The sequence below is a fragment of the Dermacentor albipictus genome, chromosome 1 (assembly GCF_038994185.2).
Source record: "Dermacentor albipictus isolate Rhodes 1998 colony chromosome 1, USDA_Dalb.pri_finalv2, whole genome shotgun sequence".
NCBI classification, from domain to species: Eukaryota; Metazoa; Arthropoda; class Arachnida; order Ixodida; family Ixodidae; genus Dermacentor; species Dermacentor albipictus.
The window spans coordinates 263,301,048-263,316,094 of NC_091821.1; the positions used below are offsets into that span (position 1 = coordinate 263,301,048).

The 15,047-nt window shown below is 47.6% G+C and overlaps 1 protein-coding gene across 2 annotated transcripts in view; it reads right to left on the bottom strand.

Annotated features, from left to right (window-relative positions):
• Nucleotides 1-15,047, bottom strand: part of LOC135902871 (U-scoloptoxin(11)-Sm5a-like) — a 192,093-nt gene that overhangs the window by 139,883 nt on the left and 37,163 nt on the right. For both annotated transcript variants that reach the window (XM_065433139.2, XM_065433143.2), the window contains exon 2: nt 433-563. The gene's annotated coding sequence lies outside the window, so the exon portion shown is untranslated. The remainder of the gene's footprint in view (nt 1-432; nt 564-15,047) is intronic.

A 15,047-nucleotide genomic window follows, 5' to 3' on the forward strand; every position in this document is an offset into this window, starting at 1 on the left:
AAACAGCAAGGCAGAAATAAAAGGACACACAATGCAAAAAATGAAGCCGCCTGCTGTTTAAAAAGTGACACCTGTAAAATTATTTTGCAAGAGCTCGCCGCACCGTAACGCGACTCTGCATGGTGAGCAAGACGCGAGCGGGTTATCTAGGAAGCGGCAAGAACTGAGCGTTTTCGTAAAAAAAGAACGAAACAAAAGGAGAAACTAGAATGGCCAAATACGGAAGACTTTCGAGTAACAAAAATGGGTGACTTCGCTCAGCGTAAGTGGAGCGCACGAGTCGTCTTTGCGTGGCGCCCTTCTATTTCTTTTCTCTATAGGCTTTCTTTTTTCCTCGTGCGTTGTTATTTTTTGCTTCGCTCGCGTGTTTATCGTTTGTTGTAGCACTGGCAACGGGCGAAAGCAAGATCTGTGCCACCAGGGGCGACTTACAGCTTTGTGCGGGAGGCACGCGAGGCTCCTGCAGGGCCAAGCTGGTGACGTCAACGGCGCGCGAGCGTTGATGGCCTCTTGTGGTGCTCGCTTCGAGCTGCGCCCGCCGCGCTGCCTGGACTGGGCACGCCCTGCGCATCGAGAGGCAAACATCACATTCAGCGGCCTCTGGGCCCAGGACCACGTTCGCTGCAGACGAGGGGCACACAGACGAGAGTTGCAGACGACGCCCCGTGTGCGTGTTCGGACCGGCCAAAGCGAATTTACTAGCTAAGCCTGATCCGAGCGACTCGCCCTAATAATTCCTGAACGAAAAGAATGGTATGGAGAGAAAAATGAAGACATGACCCTACGCACTTCTTGATGTTAATCTTATTTTGTTATAGCGCAAGCTTGACAAGGACAAAAGAAGACACATCAGACACAAACAGCGCTACTTTCAACAACAGGTTTATAGCGACGAGAACGAGAAATAAACCTGTTGTTGAAAGTAGCGCTGTTTGTGTCTGATGTGTCTTCTTTTGTCCTTGTCAAGCTTGCGCTATAACAAAATAAGATATGCCGTACCAACAAGCCCCTATTGCTATCCTCGTCGACTTCATTTCTCGTTCAACGGGCTCTTTTGTTCACGTGCTCCGGGATCCTTGCGGTATAGTCACCCTCATCGTCAACGCTGTGTGCAGAGCAAGGTCACTTAGTTTCTGCATAAGGAACAAACTTCTGCCAGAGGACGTTCGAGCGCTCTTTGGAGGATGCACTCCGTCGAATGGACACAGGACAAGGATCCTAAAAATCCAGCGCTCAGAATGGCTCCGACAGGCTAGACTTTTCAGAGCCTTTCTGGGGACGCAGCTGCGCAGCACCTATGAACCAGACACAGCGGAACTGCAAGTCCGAAAGCATCTACGGCTGGCAGACCAAATGACGGAGTTCCACTGGAATCTTCAGCTGAGGCATCTACGTGACTGGGTGAGCAAAGTGCGCGTAAATGCGACCTGCAACGTACATATACCCGAAGGACTCTGCCTCCCTGAACCTGTACGTGATGTCTTGGGGCTCGGACCAAAGTTTGCGCTGCAACCCCCGAAGAAAAAACCGGAACTTTTATCTATTGTGCGTCAGGTTTCCCGACGTGCTCCAGAGGACGAGGCCACGAGGATCAACTCCGAAGGTGTCGACGCCTTAAAAAGCTGTAAGCCTCCACGTCAGAAATTACCTGTGAAACACGTAGAATCATACTTGTTACAGCATGATCTGTGTGTGTTGCCAGCTGATAAAGAAGGTGGCTTCGCAGTTTTTTCGCATGAAGAGTTCAATGAGAAAGCTATAAACGCTATATCGGCAGTTTTTAAAGAAAGAAATGACGTCTCTTGCAGTAAGGTCAGAGCAAAAGCAAAACAATTGTGTAAAAAGATGAATTTGCAAGGCGTGATGAACAGCATCAAAAAAAGCAAGAAGGATTGTCTGGAAGTGTTTTTCAGCGCTAAGACTCACAAAGAAGGTGTACCGTTCAGGGTGATAGTTTCTGAGAGGGACACGTGGCAGAAATCTGTCGCCATGTACCTTCAAGAAAAACTAAACTTGTGACGACATCAGTGACCCTTTCCTGACAAAGAGTTCTGAGGAGGTTTTAAATTTTGTAAGAGCGCATGAAAATCAACAGTTAAAGGCCTTCTCTGCCGATGTTAAAGACCTTTATTATTCTCTGCCACAATCAGAATTATTAACCTGTATTGACAGTTGCATAGATGCATATGGTGCCGTTAGGTTTAGCACGGAAGCAGGTACATCCATTGACAATTTTTTAGAATTACTTAGGTTTTATTTGTCATCTACGTTTATCGAGAACAAAGGTACCCTGTATCTGCAGAAACAAGGAGTGTGTATAGGTTCTTGCCTAGCACCAGTGCTAAGTAATCTCTTTTCAGCCAAACTTGACAGAGACCTGTCACAGCGCCTTCACGAATTTAAGGTTGTAAAAGTTTTTAGATATGTTGACGACTTTTTAGTTTTCATTGACTGTTCATCTGCTTGTTTTACTAATGAATGTGCTCCTGTTTTTACCACTATTCGTGACTGTCTAAATCCACTAGAAGTGACCTTTGAAATGCCATGTGACGGGAGGATTAGATTCCTTGACATTAAGTTTGTGCTCACCGATAACGACACCTGCTGGTGTTACGAACCTAGGGCAAGTAAGCCACTTTTACCGTTTCATTCCGCGCATACAAAGCTTGTGAAGAGGGGAATCGCGAAGATGTGTTTCAGCGAAGCACTGAAAAAATCATGCCAACACCTGATGCACGATAGCTTCGAACGGCAAGCCTCGCGTTTAAGATGCGCTGGTTACCCGAGCCACGTGCTTGTGTCAGTCGCAGAAGGACTGCTTAAGAAGGCGCAGCAAAGCAGTTCGGAGCAGGTGCACGTGTCGAGCACTGACATGAACAAAGGAAAGGTTGCCGTCATCCCCTACATACACGGATTCTCCCATAGAATAAAGAAGATTGCTGGAAGGAGCGGCATTAACGTTGTGTTTTCGGCACCTAATAAATTGGTCAGCCTCTGTAAAACCACAAGGCCGGAAAGAATCCCACGTAGCGCATGCGAAAAAGAACATAAAAACAAATTCGTTGATTGCATCGCCGGCGTGGTATACCGTATTTCTCTCAGCTGTGGACAATCCTACATCGGTCAAACAGGTAGATGCATAAATGACAGGCTACGAGAACATAGTAACAAAGTTAACAACGTGGCCGCTGACGGCTTTCTTGCCATCCATTGCCAGAGATGCAAGTGCAGACCAAGATTTAAAGAAACAGTGATCATGAGTAGAAGCAGGTGTGAAATGACGCGCTTGATAATAGAAGCCAGACACATAGCAACATTCGGCGATGCATGCGTCAGTAAAACTTCCATTTCATTATCATCAAAAGAGCTGAATTATCTTTGTTCGCGTTGAACGTGTACATGTCTTTGAATATGTGAATCAAGAAACTGCCTACGTGTGGTTCCCAGTTTATATCTTTTGTTTATTTTTCCAAAAATGTTACACGTGGTGTATGACGGGTCGAGGGTGTATATATAGCGACGAGAACGAGAAATAAACCTGTTGTTGAAAGTAGCGCTGTTTGTGTCTGATGTGTCTTCTTTTGTCCTTGTCAAGCTTGCGCTATAACAAAATAAGATATGCTTGCGCTATAACAAATAAGATAAGCACTTCTGATAGCATTGGGCCTGCTGACCTCGTAGCACGACTGTGATCACCTACGACGCTGCCGCTACAGTGCAAAGCAAATATCACTCGCGCATTCTTCTCCCTTGGACATATTTGATCACCACCTAGACACCGATGGCCGGCCACTGTGGTAGCGCCTTAGTGATGCCTGGTCGGAATCCCAGTTGGTTCGTTATTTGACACACGAAACCCGATGGCTGCCTCTGAACTGTCTGTTTAAGCGACACGACCACCGCGCTCTACCCGGTGCTTCACTGTTGCTGTCTCTGGTCCACAGTATAGCATGAACACAACTCTCGGCGCTTACACCGTGAATCCACAACGAGAGAGAGAGAGAGACGTGGGAGGGCGGGGGGTGATTGAGGACGACAGATATACCATGAGCTGCGAGGTTCGAGGGACCTCGTTCGCTACAATGATTCGATTGTATCAGTGGCCACGTGCAGGTGAGCTGTGCACCCATGAGAACATGTGGGCGGAGGTCGTCCTGATGTCTAGCTGTCACCTATCACGGAATTTTTGTCAAGAAAAAATTGACCGCCCCTGCTCTCTATCACCTAATGGACGCGACTATGCTCACTCGCCGTGGTGGCTACGGCGCTGCGCTGCTAAACAAGATGTTGCGGGATCACTTCCCAGCCACGGCGGTGGCATTACGAAGGGGGCGAAATGCGAAAACGCCCGTGCACCGTACATTGAGTGCACGTTAAAGAACCCCAAGGGGTCAAAATTAATGTTAAATTAAAGAGCTAGTACGAATTCATGTTACTACTGCGCGAATAAACACGGGGACCCGGTAGAAAGCACACGACACACGCGTTGACTCGCAGTTGGTTTTATTTTGAAAGGTCGTATGCCTATAAATAGTTGAACGAGCTACACGTGTCACCATGTCTAAGGTGGAATGAAGAGGGAAATGAAAAAAATTATACGTCATACACATACTAACACTAAAAAAATAACTATTAAAACTATTCAAAATTGAACAAGAGTCCTCGTTATCGGCGTGCCTCGTAATCAGATCGTGGGTTTCACACGCAAAATCCCGAAATATAATTAATTTTTGTTTGCTCAGCTCAAATTGCTCTTAGGTAGCTGCATTTCCCTGAAGAAAATGTTCTTCCCACTTTCAAATTTGCTGCAGTGTTTCTTTATATACTGACCAGCGTCCTCTCGATCTTTTTGCTTGTATCTGTATTGCGCTGTTGCAGCGCCTAGTCGTGACGGGGCTACTCTGCTCTTGGTTCGTCACGAGTAAACACTGTAGGGCAATTAACTGTTGTCGGACAGCTCGACGAACATGCATTTCTCGACCAATGTGCGCTTTATCAGATTGTGATGTTGAGGTTACTATGGAAATATCTGGTGCTCGTGTAGATACAGTTCTGAGGTCAAATGAGCCTCAATTTTTATTCTACTTCATCGAAACTGGACAAAAAAGAAAGACTTTCTGTTTTCCAAAGAATTCTCTCACGCAAGCATAATAAAGAATTTATAGTTTTTTCCTCACTTTCGCAGATCCATATGATAGTAGTAGTAGTAGTGACAATTTCACCCAAAGCAATTGGACGGCGTCTTGCTCCAGCGGGAGGAGTCCTCAGTCTAGGGCTCCTGTGGCCCTGGCTGCCGAGAGAGCCCGGCTCACCAGCTATGGCTGCAGTCGTCCAGGGTGGAGCTGAGCAGCGCGGCTTCCCATTAGGACTGGCTGGGATTGGGGGATGGTGGGAACATCCGGATTTTTTTAACATGGCCAGGTAGTATGGCATAAATTAGCGCATTCTTCGCAAAATGGCACGTATTATTGAGTTGTGTGGCGTACCACTGGTGTAGTACACTTTGGTATCTGTACATGTTTGTCTGTAGTCGCCGCCAGACGACAGCCTCTTCTCTGGTTAACTTATTATGGGTTGGGGGAAGACTTCTTTCTAGTCGACAGCATTGTGTTATTTCGGCGTATTGTGTAAGAGTATGGCAGGTATCTGTTCCCGGCACCTGTATGCCATTTGTCATTGCTCAGAGGGTAGTCGCCCTAGCTACAGCATGGGCTCGCTGATTGCCGGGCACAGAGTCATGGTCGGGGGTCCATAATACCTTGCCTCGATGCAGTTTGTCTCGATGTGTCGTCAGCAGTCGGCGCGCCGCCTGTGTTACGCATTTGTATGCACGGCATGCCGCTTGGGAGTCCTTCACTTCGTTTGGGTCGCTCTGGATGGCGGCGATATCGAGGGCAATGGCAGCCTCTTCTACCGACCTGGATGTTCTTTTGGATCCTGTGACGACGGTATCCATCACCTGGTCTATGACGCTGATAGCTGATGCCCTGTGTCGCTCGTATTCTGCCGCGTCCGTGTATTTGACAGCAGGCTGTTGGCCAACACTCTGGCGCGGGCTTTTGCCGTGGCCTTCAGTCTTCCTTAATAGTGGTATGAGCGCATATTCTTCGGTATCGGGGTTACCTATATTAGCTCACTGATTATTCATCGATTCTCGTTTTTTTTATTACATTGTATACATAAATACACTATATAAAGCTAATAAGAATTTGACAATAACTTCCTTATGGCAACCACGTATTCAATAACGGAGGTAAGAGGACGCGGACGAACATGCGTACATTTACTCGTTACTCAATATGACCGATTGAATGAAACCGAAAAAAAAAATCATGGATATGCTTAAGAAAGGCTGAATTGGGAGCTTGTCGTGTGCCACAAGTAAAGCTACCCACCGTGGTTGCTTAGTAGCTATGGTGTTGGGCTGCTAAGCACGAGATCGCGGGATCAAATCCCGCCGACGGCGGCCGCATTTCGATGGGGGCGAAATGCGAAAACACCCGTGGTACTTAGATTTCGGTGCACGCTAAAGAACCCCAGGTGGCCAAAATTATTCCGGAGTCCCCCACTACGGCGTGCCTCATAATCAGATCGCGGTTTCGGCCCGTAAAACCACATAATTTCGTTCACAAGCAAAGCTAAGCATTCTTGCGGAAACGCCGCAATCTCGCGTACAGGAAGGGAGCGCAGCCTCGACCTTGCAAGCCGAATCCCGTCTGATTTGATGGCGCGCTCACGAGGGAGAGGACGACGCACTTTTGCTTCTCCGCGAGCACGCACTTGGCGGGAGCAGCGTTTGCGCGTACGCGAATCCTTGCGCGCCGACCATGTTTGACGCCGCAGCGTAACGACGCTGGCCTGTCGCCGTCCCGCGCTCCCAGAGCACGCCGCGTCCTCGGGGTGACGTTATCGAGTAGTCCGCGTGTTTGCGCCCCGAGCGCGCGCTAAACCAGGCCTGTGCGGCACCTAATGGCCCCCTTATACGACGCTGTTTATGACGCTGGCTCCGCAATGCGCGGCCACCGCCGATAGAAATCGGAAAAAGTGGCGCCAACAGATTTCGGTAGCGCTCGTCTGTAAAGGCTGCCATTCGTCGGGCAGCGCAGAAGTTACGAGCGCGAAGGGAAAAATGGATAGAGAGAGAAATAAGAGCACGATTGTTGCCCAAGGCAGATGTTTATGCGCGACGGAGCCTCCCGCCACGTTACACAGCCGTTCTGAAACGATTTCGGTCTGCTTTTGGAATTCCATAAGCAGACAGTGCTGTGGGCGCCGTTTGTATAACGCTTGGGCACCGTGTCACAGGCGGATATGTTCCGAGGGTGGTGGAGGGGTGCGTAGAACATTGCTAGTTTGACTTGTGGGTTAAAGACTGCACGTTTACACGGCGTGAACCACACCTTGGAGAGGGTTGGTGACGCAAGAGGCCAGTCCCTCTTTCTCTCTCTCTCTCCCGCCATACTGCTTTAGTGCACTCAGAAAGTGGCTATATGGTGCGCAATGCGCATGAGTGCTTTGAGCCTTCGACACAATACACAGTTTTAGCAGAGAGTATCCAAAATGGTCAGCGTACGCGATGAGGCCGCGAGTGTGTGTAGAGTGCACACACGTCGGACGAGCTGCGCACGCCCACTGCCAGGTCGATGGTTTAGTGGCGTGTAAAATTGCAAATCCTACACTTTCCAACCGCGTAAATAATCCTTGAGGTCATAAAGTGAAAACGTCAGTGAAAACGTAAGTCAGAGAAGTTGATGTGCCATACTGCTGAGATCGAGATTTCGGATGCACCCGCTGTTTTGCACGAATAATGAATTACCATACGCATGAACGACAACACACGAAGACTAACTGTCCCCTGCACGCGGGCATAAAGCTTGTTGAGTTGTTGTCTAAAGCAAACTTTAAAACAGAGAAACTGCTTTTATTGTGTTTTTAGTGGTGTTATACATTGGAGTAAAAAGGGGACCTCGAACATGCAAGCTCCTTAAGAGAGGCCCCGCGAGTTGGAGAGAGAGGGAAAGAGGAAGAGCGATATGAAGATGTGAATGAGTGTGTGATGTGAAAGAAATATGTGAGAGTGAGCTGTGAAGCTGTTAACCAAAGAGAGAGGAGTGATAAAAGACAGGTTAGGGACCTAGCCAGGCTGAACTCTATTGACTTCCCTGCACTGGGTAAGGGGGAAAGGGAAGTGAAAGATGAGAAAGAGGAGAACAATTCATATTATACCAACAGACACACGCACAAGCATCCATCGGAGTCTGTCACAGGCCGTCGAATAAGCTGGCGAACCTCAAGAAACGCAGCAGTGCTTTCGTGGCTTTATAAGACGCTATAACCGGAAAAAAATGTACGTCAACAGAGTGTTAATTTGGGCTGGTTGGTAGATACTTGGGCGAGGGACGTTTCTTCAAAAAAGAAAAAAAAAGTTAGCATACCTTGAACGTGATTTGTAAATGTCTCCAGGGCCGGGGTATTGTAACGATTATACGCCGATGTCCTTCCTTTTCGCGCTTAGTGCTCAGAGCGGCGCTTCGCCGGCGTTATCAACGGGATCAGCCGGCCGTGAACGGTCGAGGATTAGAGCGTCACAGAATCGAGCTGAAGGAATCGCTGCATTATAACGGCTCCGCTATCTTGCACTTGGTGATGGCCGCATATGCATATTGTCCCAGCTAGCTTGGCTGGATTATTACAATAAGACGGATTATTCTGCATAAACAAACCGAAGTAAATGTTGTTCACAGTTGAGAAGCCTCCAGGAAATATTTCTTGTGCCGTTGGTTACGTTGTCACGCGGTATTTTCAAAACTTAGTGGACTGTCTCTTTCGCGTGCCAAAATTAAGCACGCTAATTGTACCTTGCTGAAAACCTGCTTGTTCGATGTTTCTTTTGATTGTCTACAACTTCCTATTTTAAGTGATTTCAATTCATTTATTTATTCAAGTACCCTAAGAGCCAGACGGGCATTACATAGGGAGGACGCAACCATGAATAAAACAGGATAGCGTAACTTCGTAACATACACAACCATGCATAAAAACAAACTAAATCAAGACAGCAAAGATTGAGTTGCAGCAAAACTGATGTGACATATGATTCATACATCTCCAGTTATTAATTATAACATGAATAATTACGGTGTTGAATAATTATTTGTAATTACTTAATTGGATTACATCAGCAAAAATTACTGATGGTTTCTCAATTCAGCTGCGAACAATGTGCTCTTAGTTTCGTTCGCGAAAAAAATTTTCCATCTTTTTTTAAACCTTGGTCCATGTTAGCCCGGACACCCTACATTCAGCTTTTCGCTACGATTAAACATTATAGTTGCTGGCCAACGCTCGTGTCCTCTTCTAAAGGCACGTTTTTTCGCCCAAACTGAAAAAAGTTTGGTGGGCTACCATGCACGGTGGCAAGAAATCAAAAGAAAAGTGAAGGGAAAGAGATTAATAGTTAATGAAGGGAAAATGAGACATCCACCCGTTCGAAGCAATTGCTACAAAGTGAAGCATTAATGAAGTGAAGCATTAGTGAAGCATTAATTTTTCAGAAGAATCTAAGGTGCCAAGCAAATTAGCTCGCTAGCTGCTTTTAGTGTTCACGCTCGTTGTAGCCACTGTCCCAAAATCTTTCGTCCTGATAGTTGCCGTCTGTCCCGCGTCTGTGTAGCGCGGTAAACATGACTTGTTTCTCCGTATGCCGCGGCACAGTTGTGGCATATCTTCGGCACTGCCACATTTCGCATCCGACTGCTCGTGCGTGGTGTCAGCCCGACAGGGCAGCGATGTCAATCGTGCGCGGTAGTGCCGCTGACGGTGCAGCTATCACTAGGAAGATGTTGACAACGCGGAGAGGAGTGGCTGCACCTGTGGACACGGTCGCTGAGCACCGAACGCATTTCAGCTTATACCGCGTGGCTCATACGAGCATCCTTGCTCTCCCGCCGAGTTTGCATGTTATCCGACTAGGGACATTTCCTTCCTTGCGCTAACGAGCGTTCTCGCGTTATTAAGGAAACAAATTATTAATGAGGCGTTAATGGAGAGCAGGCCAGTTTTTCCGACGGTCTTTCGGACGGGTTCTTCTAAATGGACGTAGCAAAATGAGACTACCACGCCTAAAGCGGGCGCTTTGGAACACGCCACTGGATTACGCAGGATTAAAAGGTCACATCTAATTAGCGGACATATGCGTGCGCATGCACTCTTGTTTTCATCTAAGATTACGCTGTAGAACGTGTTTGCTAAATGCAGCAAATCTCGGCCGCGTCCCAATAATTAGCTTAAGCGACACCGTGTTCTTCAGTCTGCTCCCTGGCAGATGGTTCGCTCTGTCAAACAACGCATTCAGTATTTTTATGGCCCTACATACATAAAGCCGGTCTTTTCAGTAAAGAAATACAATTTCCTTGAAGAAAAAGAATCATGAGTCATTCCACTCTGTGAAGGTGGATGACCAGCGAAGCTGATCCGATCGGCTTCGGAAGATACACCGGCACGTGCGGGTACACGTCGCCGTTCGTCGTGGAGAAACGTGGAACCGCACCCTTTATAGTAGAGCCTCTGTAGACGCGTTGTACTGAACTGAGGCACGTTACCCTTTATCAGCGCCTCCATACACGTGCCGCGGGCTCCATCCACACTGCCCAACGTTCTCGCTAGGAACGCACCGCTTCCGGACATCCACCGCCTTCTGCCGTCGCTCTTCCGACCGTATGCCGTTGATTTCCGCGAGGTCGTTATCGAACCATAGGCGACCGCATACTCGGCAACTTGATCCGAAGTTATGATCGAGAAAGTCTCTTTGGAACCTTGCGTATAGGCGCCGTCGAATCCCGGCACCGTGCCCGCGTGGCGTCAGCGTCTCTTCGTGGCATTCTTGGCGTCGCGATATGCGTCGGCGGCTCTTGCTCGTCGCTTACGTACGACATCGCGGGCACGCTCTTCTTCTCGGACCACCAGGTTGGCACGACGTCGACGGTGTCTCTCCCGTCGCTGCTCTCACTGTCGCTCCTCGTAGATACTCTGTTCCTCAGGCGTACGGATCACGTGTGGCCTTCCCATAGCAACGGGGGACTGAAATGGTACCAACAATTCCCATTGGTCGCCTTCACAGCCGCGCACTACGTCACGCACTACGTCCTACATTCACAGACAGACAGCTGCGACGGAGCGCCGTTTTAAATTAATTAAATTATGGGGTTTTACGTGCCAAAACCACTTTCTGATTATGAGGCACGCCGTAGTGGAGGACTCAGGAAATTTTGGCCACCTGGGGGTTCTTTAACGTGCACTTAAATCTAAGTACACGGGTGTTTTCGCATTTCGCCCCCATCGAAATGCGGAATTCGATCCCGCGACCTCGTGCTCAGCAGCATAACACCATAGCCACTGAGTAACCACGGTGGGTGGAGCGCCGTTTTAGACACAGGTGGCCGTTAAACCGAGCTCTGACGTTAGCGGCGATATGCGTTTGCTTTTGTTGACTGTTTCACTCTCACATTTTAGGGGAGAGCTTTTCCTCGTGGGCACCATAAAATCCTGGATCCTGGCCATTTCGCTGTAAAAATTGTAATTTGTTGTGATGCTTGTGATGGATGTTGTGATGGTTTACCACTAATTCTCGCCGCTTCCAGTTGAGCTTTACGTTGATATCGACTCCCATCTGCAACATGAATGTCTCTTCGATGGTTTCGTATAGAGATTACCATCCGCATCTTCGCTAGGCGCATTGATCGTCTAGCGAAGACGCCTGATATATGCATATTTTATTGCATCTATGCGACGTTTCATTGCGTACTCTTTATATAAGGTGTCGAAGCGACATTTTATTGCATCATAGACGCACTGGGAGTCTATGATGCAATAAACCGTCACTTTGACACCTTACATAAAGACTGTGCAAGCACAAATGGCAAGCTTCTTGTCATTTTTGTTTCGTGTAATTTTGTCTTGGAGGGTTGCCAAGCCTGACGTTCGCGTAAGCTGCCTATGTGGTCGGGGTGAACGTACTTGACCGGACTGCTTGTAACTCAAAGAAGAACTTTGATGCATATATGTCTGGGTCAGACCTGCAAACAGTTGATAGATATCGTATAAGCTCTTATATAGCACCAAGATTCTTCTTTTCTCATTGTTTTTTTTTTAGTCTCAAATTTGCCTATTGTGTCTGATGGGACATTTTATGCGCGCAGTTGCTTTTTCGGTTTCGAAATATTCTGCAACGTAACCATTTACCACCATCGTTGCCAACTGGTACAGCGATACTCGAGAGCGAGCGTTTCGTACAAAAACGACTAGACGGAAGAGAGAGAGAGAAAAGAGCGACTAGAGGAAGTGTGGCACTACTGTCTGAGGGATCGGCAAGTGCGGTGGTTTAGTCAGTATGGGGAATGATATACGGTGCATTAGTCATTCAGCTCCAGCAACAATTGAAATAGGGAAGCCTGCTGCTTATTCCTTTGGAAGGCAACACGAAATTGGAATGAATAATCATTCTATTAATGTGCGCTTATCAGCTCAAGCTCTGGCACTGTCATCGCGATAGATGGGATGCTCACGCGTGTAGCCTTTTCTCTGGTGACGTGGCCGCCTATCGCGAAACATAAGGGTGCGCATACATGCACAACAGGCTGCGCTCCTGTCATATACTGTCTAATAAAAGATTGTGCAGATCCTACGCGCTCTCTGGGTCAATATTGTGCAAAGTGTTTTGCGGGTAGCTGGCTATCTTGCCTCGTTTGGGACTTTGCAAAGGGATACCAGATGGCACAACGTGTCTGTGTAAGGCAAGCAATTGTGTGTGTGACGCGGGCGTGTGTGTCGACAACGACAATTCGACGGCACAAATACTATGGCATGACGACTGATTTATTGGGATCCGACAAAGAAACGCTACAACGTGTTCCGTCACAACCTGGGTCGATCCCGAAGGTATAGTGTAGGCTGAGTGAACAGAGATGACACAAGGCATTTTTATAATTAATGTGGAGTGAAGTAACATTCTGCCCACCTTGTAGCAGCTAGGCGAACTGTTTTCCAGTATTACATATACTGTGAATGCTTTCACGTGCTCATGAAGTAAATGTGTTTGTGGTAGACAGATACGCTACTGTTGCCTGTGGCTGCAGAACCTCAATGGGTTTACTCCCACACATTGACGGAAATAGCCCGCTAGATTCTTGTTCTAATCAGAAGCAAGATATTGAGATCTTTTGCCCAGATTATTCAATGCATGCATGTATGCAGCCGTGAACTGTCGTACATTTGCGAACTTTCCCACTCACCCCCTCCGCCCCGCCCCCCTCCTTTTTTGTATCTGTGTGTCTCGGCCATGGCACTATCGGCGGCGATAATTATCAGACGCGAGATACGACAAAAATAGAAAATGCATTACTGTAATTGCTTCCAGCTGGTTTGTGCGCGAGAGAAGTAAAATAAGGCATTCAGAGTTACACTGCGGGCTCATAGTGTAATTCAAGTTTATCCTAACTTCGCTGCAAACGAACACAACAGTCTTCGTTTACCCCTATTAACGTTGCTTCTTACATTTGGCACAAGTAGCTATACAATTGCGCATGATCGGAATCACAGCGTATACACCACCTGAACAGTACAGCAGGAACAGCTTTGACCGCTTTGCTGTATATGAATATATTTATACCGACGGCGTAAGTCGTAGCTTCTTTAAATACGCGTGCAATATTCTCATACGGCATGCGTCTGTCGTTGCAGGTTGTACAATGACGAGGCAGCAGAGAAAAGTTTACTTCGGAGACCAGCGTTATCTTATTTAATTGACAACCATTTTTTTTAAAGAGTAAAGTCGAGCGCTGCAGATAAATATTTCACCTTTTTAATTCTCGTGTATACGTTCAAGCGGTCTAGAGGTTATTCTGCAGAGTCCTCGTGCAGTATACGTAACACTGGGCGCTGCCATTATTGGCGGTGGTGGTAAAACTTTTCGGGCGGGATCAGCCTGGAATTTCTGCACCAGCAGTTGCCCCACCTTAACGTCCCTTTCCAGGTCACCAGGATATATCACCTTTAACGTGGGGGCGAATAATGCTTGTATAAAGCCTGTCTTAGCGCGAGGCGTGTGTTAGCCTATAGCGGCGAAAGAGAAATGCGATGCACGTGCTGGAGATGGAAGACATGATTGAATTTGGGTGACACATTATCTCAACATTCTCCGGCGTTCGCCTGCGCCCCTCTTTAAACTTTCATATGGCAAAGACGATCGCGCCACCTTGGACACCCCGTGGGTACAAAAAGAAGGATATCTTATTAGGTGCTCTTGTGATGGATTCACGTGGCAGTGTTTGCTACTAAACCGGCGTGGGCACGATTTCTCACGAAAAACGCAGATGATTCTCATTTGTTTTGAATACGTTTAAATTAAATTTTCTACTTCGCACACTGGGCCTGGTAAGTGACGCTATCAATCGCCACCGGCATATTATTATGGCATTCGTAAAGCTGATGGGCCTCGTAACCTAAACACTACCTCGCGCAGCTGCTGCTTGTAGCTGCTGCTGTAGCTTGCTGCTGCTCACGAGTGCATAGCTGCTCTGCAAAAAGAAACGCTCACGCTACAGCTACGCTTGTGCCTCGAGCGAAGCCGACTGCGCGAGCCGCAAGTGCGGCACACAGTTCGGTGAGCTGTGCTCGGACTTGTTCGCCGCGTGCTCGGACTGCAGTGAAGAGGACGTGAAGGCGAGCAGGAAAGACGGGGAGGGTATCCAGCGTGTAGACCTGCTGTCTACCTTGTGATGAAGTGAGGGGCTAAAGGGAATTTAATCGGATAGAAGGAGATACGAGTTAAAATAAAGCGCAGTTTTTTTTGCTGTTTTTTTTAATTCACGAGTGCGAGGTGTAGCGCATCACAGCTCTCAATGTCTGTCACTCAGCCTTCAAGTCCTCAAGAAGCTTAAGAACGCATTCAAAGCTTTCTGTGCTGAGGACGGTCTCGACAAGTGTCCGAAGATTCTCTCTTCCGACAAACGTCAGTTGTCTAGTCTATGTAGTGCGATCAAGGTTTCTTT